This window comes from Octopus bimaculoides, chromosome 13 (assembly GCF_046866305.1).
Source record: "Octopus bimaculoides isolate indiv1 chromosome 13, ASM4686630v1, whole genome shotgun sequence".
Taxonomy (NCBI): domain Eukaryota; kingdom Metazoa; phylum Mollusca; class Cephalopoda; order Octopoda; family Octopodidae; genus Octopus; species Octopus bimaculoides.
In genome coordinates this window covers 55484366-55490365 of record NC_142940.1, presented here as the reverse complement: position 1 = coordinate 55490365, position 6000 = coordinate 55484366, and positions in this window count along the sequence as shown.

The following is a 6000-nucleotide window of genomic DNA, read 5'->3' as shown; positions in this document are numbered from 1 at the left end:
ATATATACATACCTACATTTATATGTATACATACAAGCATATATGGGTACAAGACATCACAAAAAAAATCGTTAAACACAATGAGAAACGAAAATATAAAAACGAAAACAGAAAACGAACTTTTTTCGAACAACGAAAAAAACAAAACAGAGAAACGAGACATGCAACATAAAGAGTATACCCCTTCGTCAGTTGTCCCTGTTCCATCTACTCCGCGATTCGAAGGCAAGGACAATACGCGACTTCGCTGGAAGCAGTTTTTCCCGCAAAGCAAATTAAATAAAATTTGGAATTTTTTACCGGGGTGGGGGGTGAAAGTGTTAACAAGAACAGGACAGTGAGAACAAGACAGTAAAAACAAACGGTACGCCTCTCACGCCCCACTGTGACGAATTCGGGACTCGCACTGATGTCAGCCAGTTCCTGCGCCGCATCAAACTGTGCGCGTTCTTCCATACGCCAACACAGCGTCCCGACAATCGGGACTACTTCTCGGACCTGGGACGCCGCCCATCCAACTGGACGCCGCCCATCCAACTGGACGCCGCCCATCCAACTGGACGCCGCCCATCCAACTGGACGCCGCCTCCAGGCCAATTCAGTAGCCTAGACTTGTTCGTGGATGACTGTAAGGCGTTGGTCGAGCGTTTCGACTTTAAGAAAAGACCCCTCTGGGCCAATCTTACCCGGGCCGAATCGGTCGCCATCCGCAATCCCCGCCGCCGCGACGACATCGTCATCAAGCCGGCGGACAAAGGTGGAGCAGTGGTGGTGTGGTGCGCGGACCTTTACAAGGGGGAAGCGCTCAGCCAGCTTCACAATCCCCTCTTCTACCGCCTCCTCCCCTCCGACCCCACCCCCTCCTACCAACGGCTTGTGTCCTCCACAATCCATGACGTCATCTCCTCCTCTGCTCTCCCCGCTACCGCCACCAACCTCATCGTCCGCACACCCCGCACCTCCTCCATCTACTTCCTTCCCAAGATCCACAAACCTAACAACCCTGGCCGCCCCATTGTCTCTGCTTGCAATTGCCCCACCGAGCTCATTTCAAAATACCTCGACCATATCCTATCCCCGTTAGTTGCTGCCCTCCCATCCCACATACATGACACCAACCACGCCCTTCGCCTCTTCAATTCCTTTTCTTTCCCTCCCGGCCCCTCACACCTCCTCTTCACCCTGGACATCAAATCCCTATACACCGTGATTCCACACAACGATGGTCTCTCAGCCCTCCAATACTTCCTTGACCGCCGCCCTGACCCCACACCTAGCACCCCTACCCTGCTTCGTCTGGCAGAACTCGTCCTCACCCTCAACTGCTTCACGTTCGCCGGAGATACCTACCAACAGGAATCTGGGGTCGCGACGGGGATGAGAATGGGGCCCAATTACGCCAACCTCTTTGTTGGTTACATCGAGGCCCAAGTATTCTCCCAATTCTCCGGTCCGACCCCGGAACTATACGGTCGCTACATAGATGACTGTATAGGAGCCACCTCCCTCTCCCGCGAACAGCTCTGCCTTTTCATCTCCTTCCTCTCTAACTTCCACCCTGCTCTTGACTTTACTTCTACCATCTCTGACACCTCTGTTAACTTCCTCGACATCTCTCTTTCCATCAACCCCCCCTCCAACTCTCTAACTACCTCCGCCTTCTTCAAACCCACTGACTCCCACCTCTACCTCAACTTCTCCTCCTCCCATCCATTCCACACCAAACGAGCCATCCCCTACTCCCAGTTCCTCCGCCTCCGACGTTTGTGCAGCCTGGACCAGGATTTCGAGACTCAGTCCCAGTATCTTGCTCGTCTGTTCATGCATCGAGGATACCCCTCCCACCTTGTCCAATCCGCCCTCGCCCGCGCTCGTCGAATCGACCGCACACCAATCCCCCACACCAATCCCCTAACCGTACCCCCTTCCCACTCCGTTTCCACCCTGCCACCCTACTCTTCGTCGGAAGATCCTACGGGCCTTCCGTTGCCTCCAGCTCGATCCCACTACCCACCCCATTTTCCCCAACCCACCCCTATCCGCCTTCAAACGCGCCCGCAACCTACGCGATCTACTGGTCCGCAGTACCTTCTCCTCTTCCTCCCCACCCCCACCCGGCTCCTTCCCGTGCTCCAGATCCCGCTGTCACACCTGCCCCTTCATCACCAACACTACCTCTGTCACCGGATCGAACCTACAAACACTTCACATTCCACACAGTTTCACCTGCACCTCCTCTAACCTTATTTACTGCATCAAATGCACCCTATGCAACCAACTCTACGTGGGGCAGACGGGCCGCCGGCTGGCCGACCGTTTCACCGAACACCTAAGGGACGTTCGGCTAGGTTCGGACTCCCCCGTCGGCCGTCACTTCCACTTGGCCAACCACTCTCCCTCTAACATCTCCGTTTTTGGCCTCGCCCTGCACCATGGGTCCACTCCCTCGCGACTCCACTTGGAGCAACGCTACATTTTCAACCTTAATTCTTCTTTCCCCTTCGGACTCAACGCAGCCCTCTCTTCCTTATGACTCTCCCCTTTACGTCTATGCAACACTTTTCTTTATTTTATATTTTATTTTTTATTTTTTATTTTTATTCTTTTACCCCCCCCCCCCTCGTCCCCTTTACATTATATGCATTATTCTCTTGTTATTACACTCACTACTTTTTTCCACTTTTTATCTCACCCCTACCTACACGCACACATACCCACACACAAAAAATACACGCACCCATACACACACATGTAAGCACACCTACCCCCAACACACCACACACACACAACACATATGCATGCACTCACACGCTCAGACTCGCCCACGCACTTATACACACCCACATGCACACACACACTTCTCACCAACACTACACACTCACACAGACACGCATACAATCACACACACATGGGCATAAACAACGCACGCACATACAATAGCAAACGCACGCACACACACGTACACAGCAACGCACATATACACAACATACACATACACACAAACACACACGCACGCACAAAAACATACACATACACACACGCGCACATACAAAATACACACACACACGTACACGTACCCTACACCTACAACCCCACACAAACACGAACACACACATACTAAAAAAAACCGCCTGTTGACTTTCTACCTACACTGTCTATAAGCGTCCACTAACCAGTCCTGCTACTAATTTCTTCCACTACGTCTTACACACACACACACACACACACACACACAAACACACTAACAGATAAACCACCAAACCATGCACACACACACACACATACATACATACGCACACACACGTTCTGTTATCACACACACACTCGCAGACTCACGCACACGCACAGATATTCATCTCCCTTTTTCACTCTCCTGTCTTAGAAAGAACTTTTCCCCCACCACCTCCTCTTCCGGTCTTTTCACAATGTAACCTCGTGGGCATCGGTACCATTTTCCTCTTTCTCCGTTCTTCCATTCTCCGAACTTTCCACCTTTCCGACGAAGGGCTACGCCCGAAACGTCATACACTCTCTCTTTCCTTTCCTGAGCGTCCAATAATACTATCCATATCACGTCCTCACTTTGTTGTTTTTTTGTTATTGTTTTTTTGAACCTATATATATATATATATATATATATATATATATATATATATATATATATATATATATATATATATATAAAGGGGGAGAATTCACAAGAAAACAAAAGACGGTGTAGACAACAAACAGATGAAACAACAAACGGGAAGTGAAAAAGCCTTTAACGTTATATATATATATACCTTTTATAAGGAATATTCTAAAAGAATATGTAACTCAACTTATATTAAGTGCTCTATTATTTTGAGCAAATAAATATATATATATATGTGTGTTTTTATATTATTAATAAATTCATAAAATTATCAATAATATTCGCGGGAAATCAATATTTAATATTTAAATTTCGAAAGATATATATCAAATATGACATAGTAATATAATAAATTTAAAATTTAAGATATACGAAATATAAATATAAATATATATAAAAATATGAATGTAGATAAAGATACATTTTTAATTTATTATATTACCATGTCATATTAGATATATATCTTTCGTTGAAGGCTATAAACCATTTCTTTCATAAGCTTCCGTTCACAACTCAAACCGGTTTAAAACCAGTTCTGTCTTGTTTGGACTTGCTTAACCTGACTAATAACAATGGTGTGAAAACGTCATTTGGATTATTTCCACGTTTACTCGAATATTCCGAGAAAGTTTGTTTGTTATACCTCTTCTTACATTAGTTATTTACCGAATATATAAATCAGAAGAATGTGATTCAATGACGTTCATGCCTTTATCAAGCGCATCTATCTATCTATCTATCTATCTATCTATCTATCTATCTATCTATCTATCTATCTAATCATACATACATACATACATACATACATCCTCTCGGAGGATACAGAACGCTGGAAATATTGTGCACCTGAAATAGGAGTTGGATGCAGTATACAGGTGGGCTGAGGACAAAAACATGCAGTTTAATGCTGGAAAATTGGTGTGAGTATAACGTGTGTGTGTGTGTGTGTGCACATGCATGTATGTACGTGTGTGTGTGTGTGTGTGTGTGCACATGCATGTATGTACGTTTGTGTGTGTACGTGTGTGTACACATGCATTTATGTACGTTTGTGTGTGTGTGTGTGTAACCAGCACGACTTGACAACCGGTGTTGGTTTGTTTACGTTCTCATAACTTAACGCTTTGACATTAAGAAAAAAGATAGAATAAGTGCCAGGCTTTAAGAAAAATGGTCTGGGGTCGATTCGTTTGATTAAAAATTCTTCAACGTATCAATTAATTAATATAGCTTACTAATTAATTCCTTAAATTGCTTTCTTATGTTTCAGATATAGTTAACTGCCGACGCCAATGTGAATCGGTACAGAGTGTCGTCTAAAATTAATTCAGCGTGTAATCCCGTAATAAATCGGCAACCAATAATCTTAATATATAATAATTCAACTATTTTACATTCTGCCAAAGAACTTCAGAGATTTGTGAGGTGCAGACGTGGGGATCTTCAAAGAGGAGCTGGACAAATTTTTATCTGAGATATCAGATGAACCCACAAAGAAGAACAGCTCCGTTCAACTTCCTATTTCACCAGAAACAATACAGAAAACAATGTTTTATTTACATAAAGACTGAATTACAATTTAGTTATAAGGAAACAAAGAAAAAGAAAAGGGGGTAGGTAGGATTAAGCAGCAGAAGATGGGGATAGAAGGAGTACACGCCAGAACAAACAGCGTGTTCATCTGCGCCCTGCTTATATTCCCACAGTTGCGTTGCCGAGGAGAATGGCCAGCGACACTCGTTACAGCAGCCAATCCGCCTCGCAGGGCTCATTTCCTCAATGCAGCAATACAGAAAAGAAACCCAATCGTACTGAAAGGCGGTGCTCCAGCATGGCTTCAGCTGAAGCCATTACAAGAAAAGATAATGGTTGATGACAGGTGCAACGTGAAATACTTGGTGTGAGTATAACGGGAACTGCTTATGAAGAGTGAAACGAAAGATGTTTGTGAAGGAGGGGTTAAAGTGAAAAGGGTCGGAAAGCGGTGGAGTGTGTAAGATGGATTGTTTGGAGAGAGATGTTTAACTAGAAATATTTTTTTAGTAACGTTAGATATATTTGCATAATTTCAATAAAATAAAATTATTAGTTTCCAATGTCGGATTTTGATAGCAGAGTCGTCGTCGTCGTCGTCGTCGTTGTGTTGCAACCAAAACTTCCAGTTAAACCCCCGGCTATATTCTGCTAGCTTCTTCAGACTCAGTTCTTCTAGACTCTCAACTATATTCTCCAGAATAAAGAAGTACAAAACATCTAGATTTAAGTGTGTTTCGCGAACCATATCTACTCCAAGAGTACACGGGAGTATGTATGTATGCATGTATGTATGCATGCATGTATGTGTGTATGTATGTATGTATGTA